Source organism: Corvus kubaryi, unplaced genomic scaffold, assembly GCF_017639235.1.
Source record: "Corvus kubaryi isolate FWS band 111438036 unplaced genomic scaffold, C.kubaryi_AGA036_p1.0 37354, whole genome shotgun sequence".
Taxonomy (NCBI): Eukaryota; Metazoa; Chordata; class Aves; order Passeriformes; family Corvidae; genus Corvus; species Corvus kubaryi.
The window spans coordinates 15,607,871-15,623,777 of NW_024581116.1; the positions used below are offsets into that span (position 1 = coordinate 15,607,871).

The 15,907-nt window shown below is 36.4% G+C and overlaps 1 long non-coding RNA gene across 3 annotated transcripts in view; it reads right to left on the reverse strand.

Moving 5' to 3' along the window:
- LOC121667009 overlaps positions 1-15,907 on the reverse strand; it is a 137,859-nt gene that overhangs the window by 51,740 nt on the left and 70,212 nt on the right. For all 3 annotated transcript variants that reach the window (XR_006016879.1, XR_006016878.1, XR_006016880.1), the window contains exon 3: positions 623-707. This is a non-coding gene — a long non-coding RNA (uncharacterized LOC121667009). The remainder of the gene's footprint in view (positions 1-622; positions 708-15,907) is intronic.

Here is a 15,907-nt window from a genome sequence, read left to right on the forward strand (position 1 = left end):
TAAATTTAATACTAACAACAATTACTTTAAAATAAGATAGCTGAAAATACTTTCTAAGAGCCAGATTCTTAAAAATAATATTTTGCTTCACCTGAACCACAATGTTAACCTTGAATGTGAGAAACTGGTATTTAAGTTTTAAAAATAAAATCAGAATGAAATGGAAAGAAAATTAAATGAAGTCAATTAATAATAGCAATAAAGATATTTCCCATTGAAAAATCAAAATGCCATTATTTTATTACTATTTTGAAAAATTATTTTCTGTTTATACTAAAGCAATTTAAAAAACCATCAAATCTTTCTGAAACAGCTTAATACTGCCAAAACTAGAGGACTCACTGAAAAAGATGCCAGTTCAGAGTCCCACTGAGTTTATATCAGCCCTCAAAGCATCTGAGCAAGAAACATAATTTCTGTGAATGTGCTTAGTTACAAATGGAAGCAACTGCTGAGCATGAAGATTAAAGGTAAAATATTAATATTCTCTAGCAGTGTAAATATTTCTCATTTCCACAAGGAGTCAAGTGACAGTGAAATTTAAGAGGGTAGAACCAGACAGGCCAACCTAACCAGGTGAAATTTTCAAGGATAGCTATAAGCCAACAACAGCCATACTCACGTAGCTTCTGAGGAAACCTAAATGATGGATGATACTGCCTTTCGATGCTGGCTTACCATGAACCATACAGAAAGCTGACCTTGCTCTGTAGAAAGGAGAGAAGAAAGGAAGAAATATATTCATCATCAGTTAAATGTAACAATGAGCAGAGAAAATTCTTATGAAATTTTTAATGTTAAAATTAATAAGGGCCTGATTTTTAGCAGGAATAAATAATCAAATTACAGATTCTATTTTAAAATACAAACATTTGTTATAATACAAGCCTAGAAGAGTATTTTGTGTTGCAACAAACAGTGACTGTGCCATGATAAGAGATGATATACATATACTTGCTTAGCAACCTAAAATACTTTAATCCAATTGCATCCACACTCTCCTTTGAATAGACTTTTCCTGCACCTTTTTCACACATAAGACACATTCACTCACTTGTTTACATTTCAAAGGTGGCTTAAATGTTAACGTGGCACCAGAAAAGACCATTTTTTGCTTATGAAAATGTCGAGACTGTTCATAATTAAGGACTGGGTTCCTTCACAAAACGCAGCCATAATCTTTTCTGTCTGCAAGGCCTGGGTCAGGCTGTGGTGTGAGGCCAGCACTCTTGCCATGCAGTGACAGCCTGGGAACTTTTAAGTCCCCTCATTTACCTGATAAATTTACCTGTCTGCACTAGTCACCATGCTTCTGTTTTAATTTTTCACTGTGAGAAATCTTCATCATCTCTTAGGGCCACCTTTAAACTTGAACTTCCCCATGCTGCTTTGAGAGGATGAGAAGCCCATTTAAATGAAGTGCAATTGCTAATGAAGCTGCTCAGAAGTGCCTTGCTGTGGTACCAACTCAGCCTGCTTTCTGCCTGTGTATGTGTGGTTCTCTTTCATCTTAATATTTATATTGAAATTTTGTTAAAGCAGAGGTCTTTTCCTTCGTGTTCTCTTTCTTTACTTTTTCATTGATTTAATAAATTGTTTTTTCAGTGTCACGGTACCACGGTAGCCATGGAAACCTCTGTGGCATTAATGGTTTTGACTAAGAAGCAGAGAAAACGTAATTTTCCTTAACCTTCCTTTGAATTTTGGGTTTGCTGAAACCTGAAGCTCAGAGCTTCAAGCTGAAAAAGAAACTCATAGTGTGTGTGGTATAAAAACTACTGAAATTCTCTGAGGTCCAGCATAATTTTCCAACATTTTAGGTGTGATTTACCTTTTAATATATGTAGTTTAGAAAAATGGTTGTGTGGGAAGACCCAATATTAAAATATTACTTAGATTGTGTGTCGAGTAAAACACTAACTGAAGATTGTTTCATCTAGCTGTGTCTATATCTGGATGACTTCTGGAAATTATGTGGATATTGAAATATAAATACCAGGATTTCTATGTTTCTAAATGAAGATACTATTTACCATAAATAAAGCAGATTAGAAAGGTATAGATGATATCTAGTTAATTTTTACCTTGCTTTGCTAAGTTTCTATAGAATATTAAAATTAGAACCTGAGTATAATTTAGGTTCAAAGGGATCTATGTAAATCCAAGCTCCTGCTCAGAACAGGCCAACTTCAAAGTTAAATGAAGAGTGTTGCCTCACCAAGTTTAAACAATCTTAAAGGACCGAGCCTGTACTGCTTCTGTGATTATCCTGACCCTTTTTTGTATGTATGCAGATGGAATTTCTTTCATTTCAATGTGACCAAAGACTACATCTTTGTTGTTGTGCTCCTCAGCTGAAAGTCCATATCCAGCTATTTTGCTAATTGCTGTGGCTAAAATTACTTCTTCATCACTGAGGAAACGGGAACTTGTCAGCAGTCCTAGCAATAGCTGTAAGAGGCACCAAACAGGGCTGTATCCCAGCATCAAAGTCAACAGTTTTTGCTAGCTGCAGATTTTGTGGCTTTCACTCTTTTCATAATCCCTGACTCTCTGTCTAGATCTGGAAAGACTCTGAAAAACTTTCTGCTGGATTAGCTCTTTGAAAAACATCTGAATAGGTCCATAGCTAATTTAAATAGAAAAGGTACCGAACATAAGTTTAAATTTTCTAGGGAAAAAACTCCAGCAAAATAAGAAAACCCATATCCATCAGAAATAGAGACAGACGATTTTGCTTTCCATTTTCAAAGATGCAAATTTTTCAGTGTTAAACTGCTATATTACTTTTTAACAGAAGATGGCAAAGAATGTACTATATCCATTAGGCCTTGGCTGCTTTTGGCTGCAGAAGCAAAATCATGTTCAAGTCAACCAACATTGAGAGCAAGCTACAAACACAAGACATTCTAGCCCAAGTGTACCACAGAAGCTGCTTTTTCAGACAAATGTTTTGGCTGCCTGCCTCCTCCAGTGTTTTGAACTGCTTTTCCATTTTGCTCTTGTTCACATTTATAGCTCAGTGTTTTAAAATAAAATCTGGCATAATTGTCCTCTTTCTGTTGCCCTGGTGCTTTTGTGTCTCCTTCTCAAGAGATCTTTCTTACTCTTTGAACGTTCAGAATCCAAGAAACCACTGAAATTTTGTTTCTTACAGCCAGCTGCAAACATGCTGGATATTGATCATGTGCTCAAGCACTTTCCTGAGTTGCAGGCAATGATCTCCCCTATAAATAGCCTTGTTTTCTTGAATGTGACACCTGGCACCCTGCTCACCTGAGCATTGAGAGACGAAGGGTATTGCCTGACCTTCATTCCTTGATGCTTCAGCGTGCCATGGCTCAGCCTGCCATACAGAGTTAATGCTGATACCAACAGCATCAGAGTTGCTTCTTGCCTGAAGTAAAGGGCGAGCAGGGAAGGATTTATGTCTTGCACAGGATGCAGGGTGCACAGCTCAGCGTAACACAGAAATACCTCAGCTAGCTCTCAACAAGTGCACTAAGGGCCATTTGCCTCAGCAGGAGCTCCAAGAAGATTCATTTGTCCCCTATTTAAGGGTTAAAACACAATGAAAGCCAAGCTTCATTTAAAAGCCTGACTTAGATTTTACAGAGAACCTTAAGAGTGTTTAGAATACAAAAAATAAAAGTTTTTCTTTAGTTAGGTGTTCCTTTAGTAAGGTTAGAAGCCAGTGGGTTTTAATTTCTTTTTATCCATTGTTTTTAGCCATCTTTTGAGGGCAGCTCATCTTTCACCTACATGACATGAATTTACTCCTTTGTTCAAAGACATTCTGTAAACCAAGGAATTGTTTTATTTTGAGTATTCAAATCCAACATTTTTTGTTCTGAGTTGAAAGTACTAGTACTGAGCTGCAACTTGAACAAGTGCCATGAATGGTTACCACAGCCCTCAATCACTGGCTGTGCTGTGCGATCAATGTTCCGTAGAAATATGGCCATGACTATACTAATAAGCAACAGAGCCTGTGCAAGGACAGAAGCATCCACCCTGTTAGCTTAGCTCCTGGCAGTCTTTTGGATGTAAACCAATTAATACCACCACAAACAGTCCCAGACCATGATTTGGGGGGGTGATGCACTCTAAGGATTGCTCGCAATCAGCAGTATGGATGTAGTTCCCTTGTTTTGAGAATTAAGAGGGTTTAGCTGCCTAAATGTGGGTTGTGCCATATCATTTGTCCTCAGGGACAGAGAATAGTCTCTGGCCCATTTTATTTACTAGTATAGACAAAGCTTTTAGGAAAACACCAAACTTGGCAATAGTTTTTTTATTTGCATTGTGGTTCCAATAAATCTCTTCTTCTCTCAAGGGCATTGTTATTTTTTACTGCAAAGCCATTAAGCTGAACAGTACTTTAATAATGATTATCAAAACCAGGATCACAAAGGGAATAAAAAGAAGCCGAACACTGGATTTTTTATAAATTTCCTCTATGACACGCTTAAGATAATAAAAGTTAGTAATCCCAAGAGGAAGCATGTATGGATATCTTGTTAAATACCTTTAAAAGTAACATTTAATTAAAATATAATGTAAATGTAGTAGCTTTACAACATAAATTGTCACATGGGTATAATATATGAAAAATAATTACAAAACTTCCCATCTTGTACCTAAATATCTGACTTACAACTTTCATGTTGCGCAACGGGGTTAATTGGACTGAATTATTTCATCTGAAGTAAAACAATACAAAATAAAACAACAATAAGGAAAAATAATTCAAATCCATATAAAGCAAGAAGATAGATATATGTAACATGAGATTTGTGTACACCCAGCATGATGGAGGAGGCCTCAAGCATGACCCCACTACAGTTTTGGTCCAGAAAAGGCTGATGGCATGAGTAGCAAATTGTTTCCTCTCCTGTTCAACCTAGCAGAAAATTACTTTTTCTTCTGTTGTCTTTGTTGAACACTGTAAGGTGGAGGGACTACACTTTTCTGGGTGCAAACTACACCCATGCCAGCCAAGAAAGGGGATGTGGGCAAACCCTGAGAAAAAAAGTGGCATGGGAATTGCTCCTTTCCTTCACCCTTCAAAGAAGCGGAATGTTGACCATATTGCCTCTTGCAAGTAGTGTCCTTGCATCACATCTGGCCATGACCTAGGAAAATGCCAGCTGGCATGAATCACCCTGCCCGTGAGCACATTGACAGTCAAGAAGTATATAAAATCACAGATATCCGTCAGGCTCAAACACATACTTTCTCTAGCAAAACAAGTACAGATATTTTCTAACAGGCAAGATGGACCCTCAATTTGGAAGGAGCTGTCTTTTTTTGGTATCTTCCCCATCTGCACAGTCTGAGCTCAAATATGGCTTTTGAACTCTGTGGCCTGATCAACACACTTGCAGGGGGATGGTCTGTAGGCAAAGATACTATGTGCAAGGAATTCACTCATGCAGCCAGAAGGAAGTCAGTACTGATGAGGTGGGATGCCAACCTAGAGAATGAAATGATAAATTGTAAGAAGTGGGAAGGAGGCAGTGAGTGGTGGATATATGATACAATGATCATAACACTGTAAATTATGTCAGATAAGGATATTGTTTGTTAGTACAATTTTCAGTAATATACACTATTTAGTGCTAGCATGATTTATACGATTAGTGCTGTCATTCTGTCCTTCGAGCAATTTACATTAGGTTTCCAGAACTCTTGGAATTATCAGTTTTCAAACTGATTCTAAGTATTGTGGAAAGAATTACTGAATGCACTACAAATTTCTTTTGAAAAGGGCTAAAAGAAGTCCTGAATCACTGTTAAAAAGACAAAACTCTATACCAATTTTCTGGGACAAACCTGTTTTGCTCCTTTTTAATGTCTTAACACTTGATTTTATCTAGGAAACAGAATACTGGTGTAAAGATTTTTTAATGTACTAATAACTTCTGCAATGTAACATTTCAAATATTTTACGAAGTTAAAAGAATAACACTTTTCAGATAAGAAAAAAATTATAACCCTTCAATCTTTTTGATTTTTCACTGCAACGTTTACCTAAAAAAAACCAGAAGTGAGACCAGTTTGGACAGTGATTGGACAGGAAAATTATCACCCTAGTGCTTAGGGGAGAAATAGTATTAAGAAAGCCAGTCTTGATCTTTCTAAATATCAGTCACAGCATAGATTTCAGTTATACCTTAAATAAGGCATGGAGGATGTAGAAGAACTGAATCCTGACAGCAAGTCCATTATCTTCTCCTTCCCTGAAAACAGAGGTCTTCAGACTAAGAATACCCCCTCTTCAACACGAATAGGAGGCCTTGAGATTTTATAGGGGTAGAAGCTACCTCTTACAAAGGGGTACCTTAACATATTTTCAGGATGAGATAGTTGTGTTGTCCTGGTTTAGCTATGGTATTCTCTAATTTAGTACTCCTATGAAAAGGACCACATGTCATTCCCTCTCCAATGGGAGGTACAAAAGGCAAAGATCATGGGTTGAGATAAGAACTATTTACTAGAAACAGCAATGAGATAAGAAAACCAACAGTAACGGCAACAATATTGATAACAAAAGCTATAAGATTATATACATCTATGTCTAAAGAAACTATTTGCACAGAAAAACCCCTGCCATGTTTGCTCCCCTGCCCTGACAATTATGTGAGATGATATCAAATGCCGTCAGGGTCCTGGCCATGCCCTCTTCCGGCTACTGCAGAAAGTTAACCCTGTCCTGGCCAAAACCAGGACACCTGTGTTTTGAACTCAGCTGATCTTGGAAGCAGGAAAGAAGAATCTGTACCCTGCAAAAAAACAGAGGACAAGCACTTTGCTTCTCTTTGTGCAAGTGACATCCTGAAACCTGCAGGACCCCGAAAGTCTCTGCTTCCCTCCCTCCTGCTTTTCCTTTCATAAGGAACTGCCTCCATCTAGGCACAAGGGAGATGATTTAGCAGAAAAATTGAAACCTCTTTGTTACAGTAATGTATTTGATAAAGTTAAACATACTTTATCTGATCTGATCTTGATATTACTGTCTTTGCATGGCTCTGTGGGTTTGGTGGAGTTCAGGTTCTGTTATCCTCTCAAGAACACTATCCTAGTGATGACTGCCACAACAGGCAAGGGCATACCTGCCCTATGGAGGAGCCAAGAATAGAGATTAATACACAAGCTGCCTAACAAGAATACCTGAATTTAAACCTGTAATGTAAATATAAAGGTGATGTGTTATTAAACTCTTTCTGAGGGAACAGATATTTAATCTCTTCCATTGCTCTAAGACTTCAAAGAGGGATGCAGAAATGACAATGTGTTCTTAAGAGGATTGTCTGCTTCCTTGCAGAGAGGTTTCCCATGGGGAACTTGAATTTCTGGACTCACACTGATGGTCTTTCTTTAGGTGCCACCAGTTCAGTCAATGCTAACTGGCAGCAGACACATGGCAGTGAAAGAATGACTGCCAACACAGTCTAACTGACCCAGAAAAATCACCCTAGGGTGAGACTATCAGTCCCAAGCAGAAGAGTTTCTTTAGGCTCTGTGATTGTAACATTCGTGGCCATTTCTGTTTCACAGGAGTTTACTTTGTTGGAAGAAAACAACCACAAATCATTATAAGCCAATACCACAAACACAAATCTATAAAAGATTAATTTGATGCCCTATGATAGTGAACTACATCAGAAAAGAATGACAGATTCATTTTTATAAAATCATTCTACATATGTCATTTCCAGTAAAATATATGGTTTAGCTTATTATGAACATAGATTTTCCCTCTTCCTGTCAAAAATCAGGAAAGATATTAATCCCTTCACATTAGCCTTGGATCAGTACATTACCATTTAATCTGAACTTTCACAGGGAGAGTGCAAAGTTATGAAGCATGGCAATAGCTCCTGTGTGTACACACTTGCAAAGAAAAGAGGGACATGCATGTGTTGATTTCTCTTAGTGTGTTTTATTTGTGCACAAGCATATTGCAAATCTCCAATTTATATTACAGCACTGAGCAGAAGAACTCAGGGAGCTTATGTGAATGTTTTCATTTTCCTCCCATAAAGAGATGCTCCAATTTACTATGGTTAAACATCAAGTGATTACTTTTGGAAAAGAGTTGTCAAAATTAGTATTCCTTGAGGAGTTAATTATAGACACTGAACACTGGAAATAATTAAGTTAATTTATAATTTTTGGACAGATCAGGAAGACCAATTTAAATTACTGCAATTTTCATAGATATCCTTTTTTTTCCTTTTAAGAAGGGAAAGCTTCTAATAACAGTATTATGACCCTTCTGAGATCAGACAAGAAACATTTAAGAAGTGAGTGCAAATGTGAGAAGAAGTAAGAGGTTAGTTATTTCCTGGAGACTGCTCTTTGAACAACTCCCTAGCCTTTGACAGTTTTGGAGCAGGCAGATTGATCTGGTCAAATGGGTTATTGCTGGCATCTCACTTTCTATGATACCAATCTAGATCTATTTCCAGTGCAGTACATAATTTTGCTGTAGGAGATGGGGATCTCATTTGAGATGTGCCATTTGGCAAGGAGAGGATACAAGTTTCTGCAGGGCAGAAATTCCAAAATAAAAATTTTCCAGGTAAGCTAGTTCTCCAGTTAGTAGTAACAAAATTTCCTACCTGCCTATTTTATTCTAAAAAGGGTAAAGGAAAACTGCAAAATAAACTATTGTCCTAGTCTTTAAAAGCTTTTTATCCATAATGACAGAATAATGATTCTCACTGATTCCCTACTTATTAACATGGGCTCATTACAGACCTCAGGTCTATTAATTTGTATGATGTTAAGTAGTTCTTACTCCTCGGGTAGTGTGCTGGAAATCTGTGAAATTGCAGAGATTTTCAGAAGACTTCTTAAATATGGGCAAAAAAATTCCCATTTTGACAAGTGATGTGTGCGTCCGTATCCACCCAGGTCCATGTCCTATACACATACAAACACAGAAATATCAACTGGAAGGAAAATGGAAATGGGACTTTGTTTTACACAGAATTACTGCACCACTCCCCAGGGATGGAGCACATTGGGAAGAGCACCTCTTCTGTGTTCACTGTGTAATGCATTTGCATTTTCAAGAGAGCTGACAAATACTTAAGATGTGTTCTTTTAATAAGCATGTGTAGGATCAAGGCTAAATTTAGTCTGTTTTTTTTCCATGAGTTCTCACTTGAGAGATCAGGCACTAGTGATGACATGAAACAAAGATACTGATTGTTGTCTCCATGACCTCTAAGACATAATCTAAGAGAGCTGCACTGTCTTAAGGATTCACCAAAAAAGGGTCCATTTCCCTTGTGGATTACTGAATAACTATGGAATAAAATCAGAACAAGCATATGTGCTAATTCACCACCTTCCCAATACTCTCCCGACGCCTGTTTTCCTCTCAGGGGATTCTCTGGATCCCATGCAAACTCCTTACAGCCACAGGGCCCTTTGAGGGCTGTGTCAGTCCTAAATAAGATCCCAGGAGCACATGGCACATTAGGATGGCACAAGCTGGACCTATATTTAATTGTTTCTAGACACACCACAGACAGTATTGACGACTTCCTAAACAAGCCATAGAATAACACTATTTAAGCTGCCTCAACTTAGATAACACCTGATCGCAAAATTAATGAGCAGTAGTATCTTCAGTTCTGTGTTCCTGCCATAATCACATGAAGACACCAGTCTTTATCAGTAATACTTAAATTTGCCTCTCTAGATAAAATAAATAAAATGGTCTTAAAACAAATATGTGCAACGTCATCAGAGAGGATAGAAAATAATCAGAAATTCATGAATGATGACTGGATCTTTATTAAACACAGAAGACAAAAGACAAGTTAAAAAATATTAGCACAATCTAATTTAAAGAGGATTAGCAATAGCTTTCAAATTTAAAAAAATGGAAAAAAGAAAAGTGCTAGTAGCAAATAGAAATCAGAAAACTGGGTTTGTAGAAAATGGGTGAAGGAATCAAAATAATTCCTGGAAAAATCTATAGTCAGCAGAGATAAGAGCAAGAGTATGGAGGGGACATTTTAGAAACAAAAATAATTCCAATAGTGGCATTAATTCGTTATTAGAGCTGGTAGATTCTTATTAATAATGAAAAGATCTTAGGAACAGCAGAAGTGGTCAGTAAATACACCTCTTGTGCCCTTGGGAAAAGCTTGGTAGTGATTTTTATTTCAGTCATTAATAACCAAACATGGAACACTAGTTTAAAAAAATATGTAGGATCAGCAGGACTGGAAAACCTGTGCAAAAGAACTTCTAAAGAAATATTGTTGAAAGGAATTCTCTGGACCATCAGTGCTCATTTTTATTACATCTTTGGACATCATGAAAGCTCTGAAAAACCTGGAAAAGATAAACTGTGCCACTACTTAGGTAGTACAACCTAAGTTACTATCAGGCTGTGACACAGAAACAAGCAGGCAGAATAATCTGATTAATAACAAGGTACCAGAGTAATAAAAAAATTGAAGATATGGAAGGCAATTAATGACAATTCACAAATGTTTATACAAACAACTCTTGTTTAACTAACTTGCTGGTTTTGTCTAAAAGACAGCAACTGGCAGAACAAGAGGACACAGTCTCAAGCTGCAGCAAGGGAAATATAGGTTGGATATTAGGAAAAAGTTTTACACAGAAAGAGTAGTGAAGTACTGGCTTTGTCTGCCCAGGGAGGTGGTGGAATCACCATCCCTGGATGTGTTTAAAAAAAGATTGGATGTGACACTCAATTCCATGGTTTAGTTGAGGTGGTGTTAGAGCATGGGTTGGACTTGATGATCTTGGAGGTCTCTTCCAACCTGATGATTCTGTGATTAAAATTTATGTTAATAAAGGAATATCTATTGATGCTTCTGCCAGCATCTCACTTAGCAATGCAGGATATTCTGGTTACTTTAAAGGAAGAAAAAGTTGGCAAGGCAAAAAAAAAAAACAACAAAAAACCCCAACATTTGGAGACATGTTTCCTAATTCCTACTAAATATGAGGATTTTATTTATATATTTGCATTTCAGACAAGTTTTAGAAGTTATCTGAACTAAACCAGAAAACTGTTGATAAAAGGTAACACAGCATAAAAGTAAATAATGCAGAGGACAAACTCCAGATTTTGTACAGGAAATATACTCACAACCAAACAATGTAAGAGGCAATATCAGGAGGAAACTTCTCTGCTTATCTCTGGAATCGAAAGTCCAGGAGTGTTTCTGAATTTCCAGATATAGGTGTTGACCCCTGCTTCATCCTGGCTTTCCATTAGCATGCTATCTGGAAAAGTCACCAGCCATTTCCCACATCCCTGTCTCCATGTAGGTGAAATCTAAGCACATGATCTCGTTATACAAGGAGCAAGCAGGATCTGGGGTATCTCCTGGTGTTCTCTTGCAGTTAAACTTAGATGCAGCCTTTGAAAAGGAATTGCTGATGGTAGAGGCAATTGCAATTGAAGGGTCAAAAAGGTGATCCTTGGGTGTATAATTACAGAAGGTGAAGCAGCAGAGGGAGGTCAGATTGCATCTGCATTTGGCAGCAGTTAGCATTGGAATGCTAACTCTTTTCATCTGAGCACATTTCAGGGATGTTATAGATTTCAAAGATCTCACAGGAAAATTTCAAGGACACATAAAAAATGGAAATGTTTCACCGCAAAATCAAAAGATGATCAGTCTGACTTAAAGAACAGAAGGATAAAGCATTACTTGATCACATTCTGCATACCTTATTAAATTTCTGTTGTCCTCGGAGAGCAGAAGTTTAAAAGAAATCTCCTGAATCTATAAAACTGCCTCAAAATGAGATTAATAAGTAAAATTTGAAGGTAGACGTGTTTGGCTAGTTTTAGAGAGACAGTCTTCAGACAGAAAAAAGTTTAACTCATGGATTCTATGATTATAGGGGATGTCATTGTAGGTGATCACAGTGGACTTACACAAAAATCTCTGGGTATAAAACAGCTTTAAACCAGGTTTGAAACAAACGTGACCTGCAGGTGCAGGTCATGGAAAAAATGGCCATTTATTTCTTTGCATCTCCCTCCATACTTCATTTGCAGTACACTTCGTACAGCCTTGCACTAATAAGCTTAGATATATTTTAGCAAATAGCTTAGTCAGTGTTTAAAAAGAAACTGTAAAAAAAAATTTAAAAAAAAAGTGGAACACAAATTCTATCCTCAGTTATACCTAGTTATCTTCATTAAAATTAATATGTCAGCAACTATAAAGGAGATCAGAATCAGAATCTGGTCATCACATGTGAACACTAATCTTTGTACCTAATTAATTAGAACTAATTTTGCATATATTACCATAACGTAGCAGAACACCTATAAAAAATAAACTACATATGTAGATAAACTAGGTATCAGCACCAGCTCTGTGCTGTCAGCTAAGAATAAACCCGTCTACTGTAATTTCCTGAAAATTCATGAAGATGCAGACAAAGATATGTACTTCATTGATAGTACTATTTTCTTGAGTGTATCTAATTATAACTAAATTAAATTATATTATTGTTCTGAAAATTTAGAATACGGATAATTTTCACACAACATGTATTGCATGATTATCTCATATTCTGCAATTTTTCTGCATTAGCAAAACCATGTGTGATAAGATTGTTTTATCAAGAGAATAACAGTCAAACTGGTCATTTGCTTTATATGTTCCCTGCAGAGGCTTTAGATTTTTTTCTTCTAAGGTGATGGATCAGTTTTAGAGAGGGAAAAATGGATTATGTACAGAATAATAGCAGAGCAAAATAACCAAATTGTTTTGGAAAGAAAAAGAAACAACAGGATTTTTCAAAACTTTGGAGAAAAATGTTTGTTTAGGTTTAATGCCAAAAAGAAATCACCATTCCATTTAGCATTTTCTATATATTCCCACAAGAAAATTCTGACTCCAGGAGCAAGATACATATGTTTGAATACAATAGGGGGTCATGGGAAACAAAAAAGGTGCAAATTTATCTCCACAAAAAAGATGAAGCAATCCTTATAATTTACAGGACCACTGTTTTCCAGGTATAATTCTGTCTTCAGCAGGGACTGTGCTTTACAACTTCACCTTTTAAACTCATCAAAAGGGGAATTTATATTCATATTAAATAGCAATAAATAGGAGAGGGATTTTTTTTTTTTAGTATATATGTATTCCTAAATCTTGAATTATTTAATCCAAAGAAATAGCCATATCGTCCTTATCTTCATCTAAACTATGCTGCCTATATTCAGCCTGGGTTAAACACATCCTGAAGTAAGAATAGATGTCTGGAACTCTCTCTCCATCATCTGTTATTTAAGTTCTGGAATAACTATATAGCAATTTACTTGAAATTAAAATGGAAAACTACCTAAGGAAACTCTTTAGAGAAGCACCTTTGGGTGAGACACTCTCTGTGTCTCAGTTACCTGTTAATATCTTGGATTATAACAGTCTTTCTAAAGTAGACAAAAATTTAGTACAAAAGAACACATCTAAACTATTTATTTTATCAGGAGGTGAATTTCCTTTTTTAACTATAGTGATTCTGTCTGTACATCATTGAGCAATGCTTACAGTTAGATGAACTGTATTAACTTTCAACAGCAGATATATGTAATCAATTGTGCATAACACTGTGCAGGGACACCTTCGTGATCTGAATGTCTCTGCTAATGACAAAATTTGTATGCGGGAACAAAATAACCTGAAGAGCACTGCTGAGTCTTGTTAAATAAATATGCATTTTTGTATTCCATGGATTCTTTCTCAAATGAAGATTAACAATAGTGCTTATTTATTTATTTTAAAGTAAGTCTTTGAGACAGGAATATCCTGTGGGAAGTCTGAGTAGGAGTAACAGGAAGGTCCATGGGCTAGGACTAAAATATTCTTTTGAGCAATGGGCAAGTTTTCTCTTCTTAACTACTTGACATTTTCCAAAATCTTGCTATCGTCAGTGGGAAAAGAGATTTTTTCCGACTAATTTAGAGCACATTTTCCTAATGAGAGATGAACATGAGGAGAAAAACCACAACAGTCTAAACAGCCTGCCACTGTTGCTGTTGTATATAAAATACATAACCATAACAATAATATTTAAAATTTCTAATTAAAAGTGGAAGAGATTGCTTATTTCTTTATGTTTACAGAAGCATTTGGAATGAAGTAAAAATAACTGATAGGGGAAAAGTATTCTTGTCTGTTTGTTTTAATGTGGATATTTTTCCCATAATACCTTTCTCCTCTGTACTTATCATGGAAGCTATAAATGCAAAAATCCTTCTGCTTTTCAAACATTTCCATATGCTTTCCCACACATGTTGGGAAAAGATCACAACACTTAAAATTCAGTATTTTATGTTAAAATATTTTCAGAAAACGAGTCAGTGCAAACTGATTTACAGACAGTCCAGGCAATATCAAATCCTGATCTGATTATTGAAAAAGTATCTCTGTTAACCATACCAGGGAGCAAATCTTTCTGCCCAGCTCTTGTGCCATAACTGACTTCTTTATCTTTGTCTTTATCTTTCTGTTCACTTAGAGTGGATTTTGAGAACAGACTAATTTGTAAACTTGAAGCAATCAAGAGTACAGTGGCTTAGAGTGAAAAACAAGCCAAACTGACCATAAGATAATGAACTGCAGGACAAAGTATGTATAGGAATAATTTTTCACCAGGAAAAATTTCAGTCTCTTCCCTGCTGCATTGAGGAAATTATGCAATAACCTTACAAACCTTTTTTTTTTTTTGTAAAAAAAGAGAAAAACATTCATCTTATCTCTGCAGATGCATTTTCAGAATATGCTGAAAGACAAGAAGTTTAAAAGCAGTGCAAAATCAGTAAGTTGAAGGAATTATCATCTAAGGGAACAAAATCATTGTGGAGTCCACTGATAGCAAATAGTACTTTTATTTTTCCACAAGCTCTAGAGAATGGGTCAATACTTTCAAGTGAGCTACTAGAATTGTAAGAACCAATATTGCTTTGCACCATGGATCTGTGTAGAGAAGATGTGAGATGGCAAGGGAAGGAACGAAAATTTTATTCTCATCATTCCCATAAACACTAAGCAACCACTAAATGTAACCAAATACACCATATACATCTTCCAGTTGCACAACAAAATCACATGCCTATCCAACAATCATGGTCCCTTAAGCTCAAAAAGACATATTCAAATGCATATGCCCTTCAGCATAATCCTGACCTTTATTCTGCCCATCGCAGTTTAAACCTGAATCTGAATGCTTGCTATTAAAGCAAATCATCATGTAGTGTACGCTACCAGTTTGCTTCTATTGAAAAAATATGCCAACTTATCTGACAGAAAATACTGTAGTTTGAATCAACCTCAAGATATGTGACCCAAGATTTATTTCTGCAGTAAAGAGTCACTGTGGAATCAATGAAGCGAGTCACTCTGAAGTGTGCCAAACTAGAGGCAGAAGAGCTGACAATTGACTTCACAGTTAATGGACCATTTGGATTTGCCACTGGCAGGCCCTGAAACAGGGGTGCATTAGTGATAGAAATACTTTTACAAAACAGAGAAAGGAGGAAAGAAAAACAGGTCACTGCCTGTGCTAGTAAAACATGTATCACTGTGCATAAATCCTATTCCCATTAAAAATCCTAATTTTGCGACAGTTTGGCTTCTTTTTCCACTTTTGTCATTTGCACAAGGATGAAACAAGTATGGCCAAGTTTTGGTCATAAAATAACATTTTATATGCCCTTTACATTGATATAAATACCTTAGTGATGGGAAGTTACATCCCCAGTATTCAATAGAACAGCACATGTGAGAGCAAATTAAACAACAGGAGTTCATCCACAGACAGAAAAAAAGGCCGAGAGTATGCTTGATAGGAGTGAAAGGCAAAAAAGCAGAATAAAAAG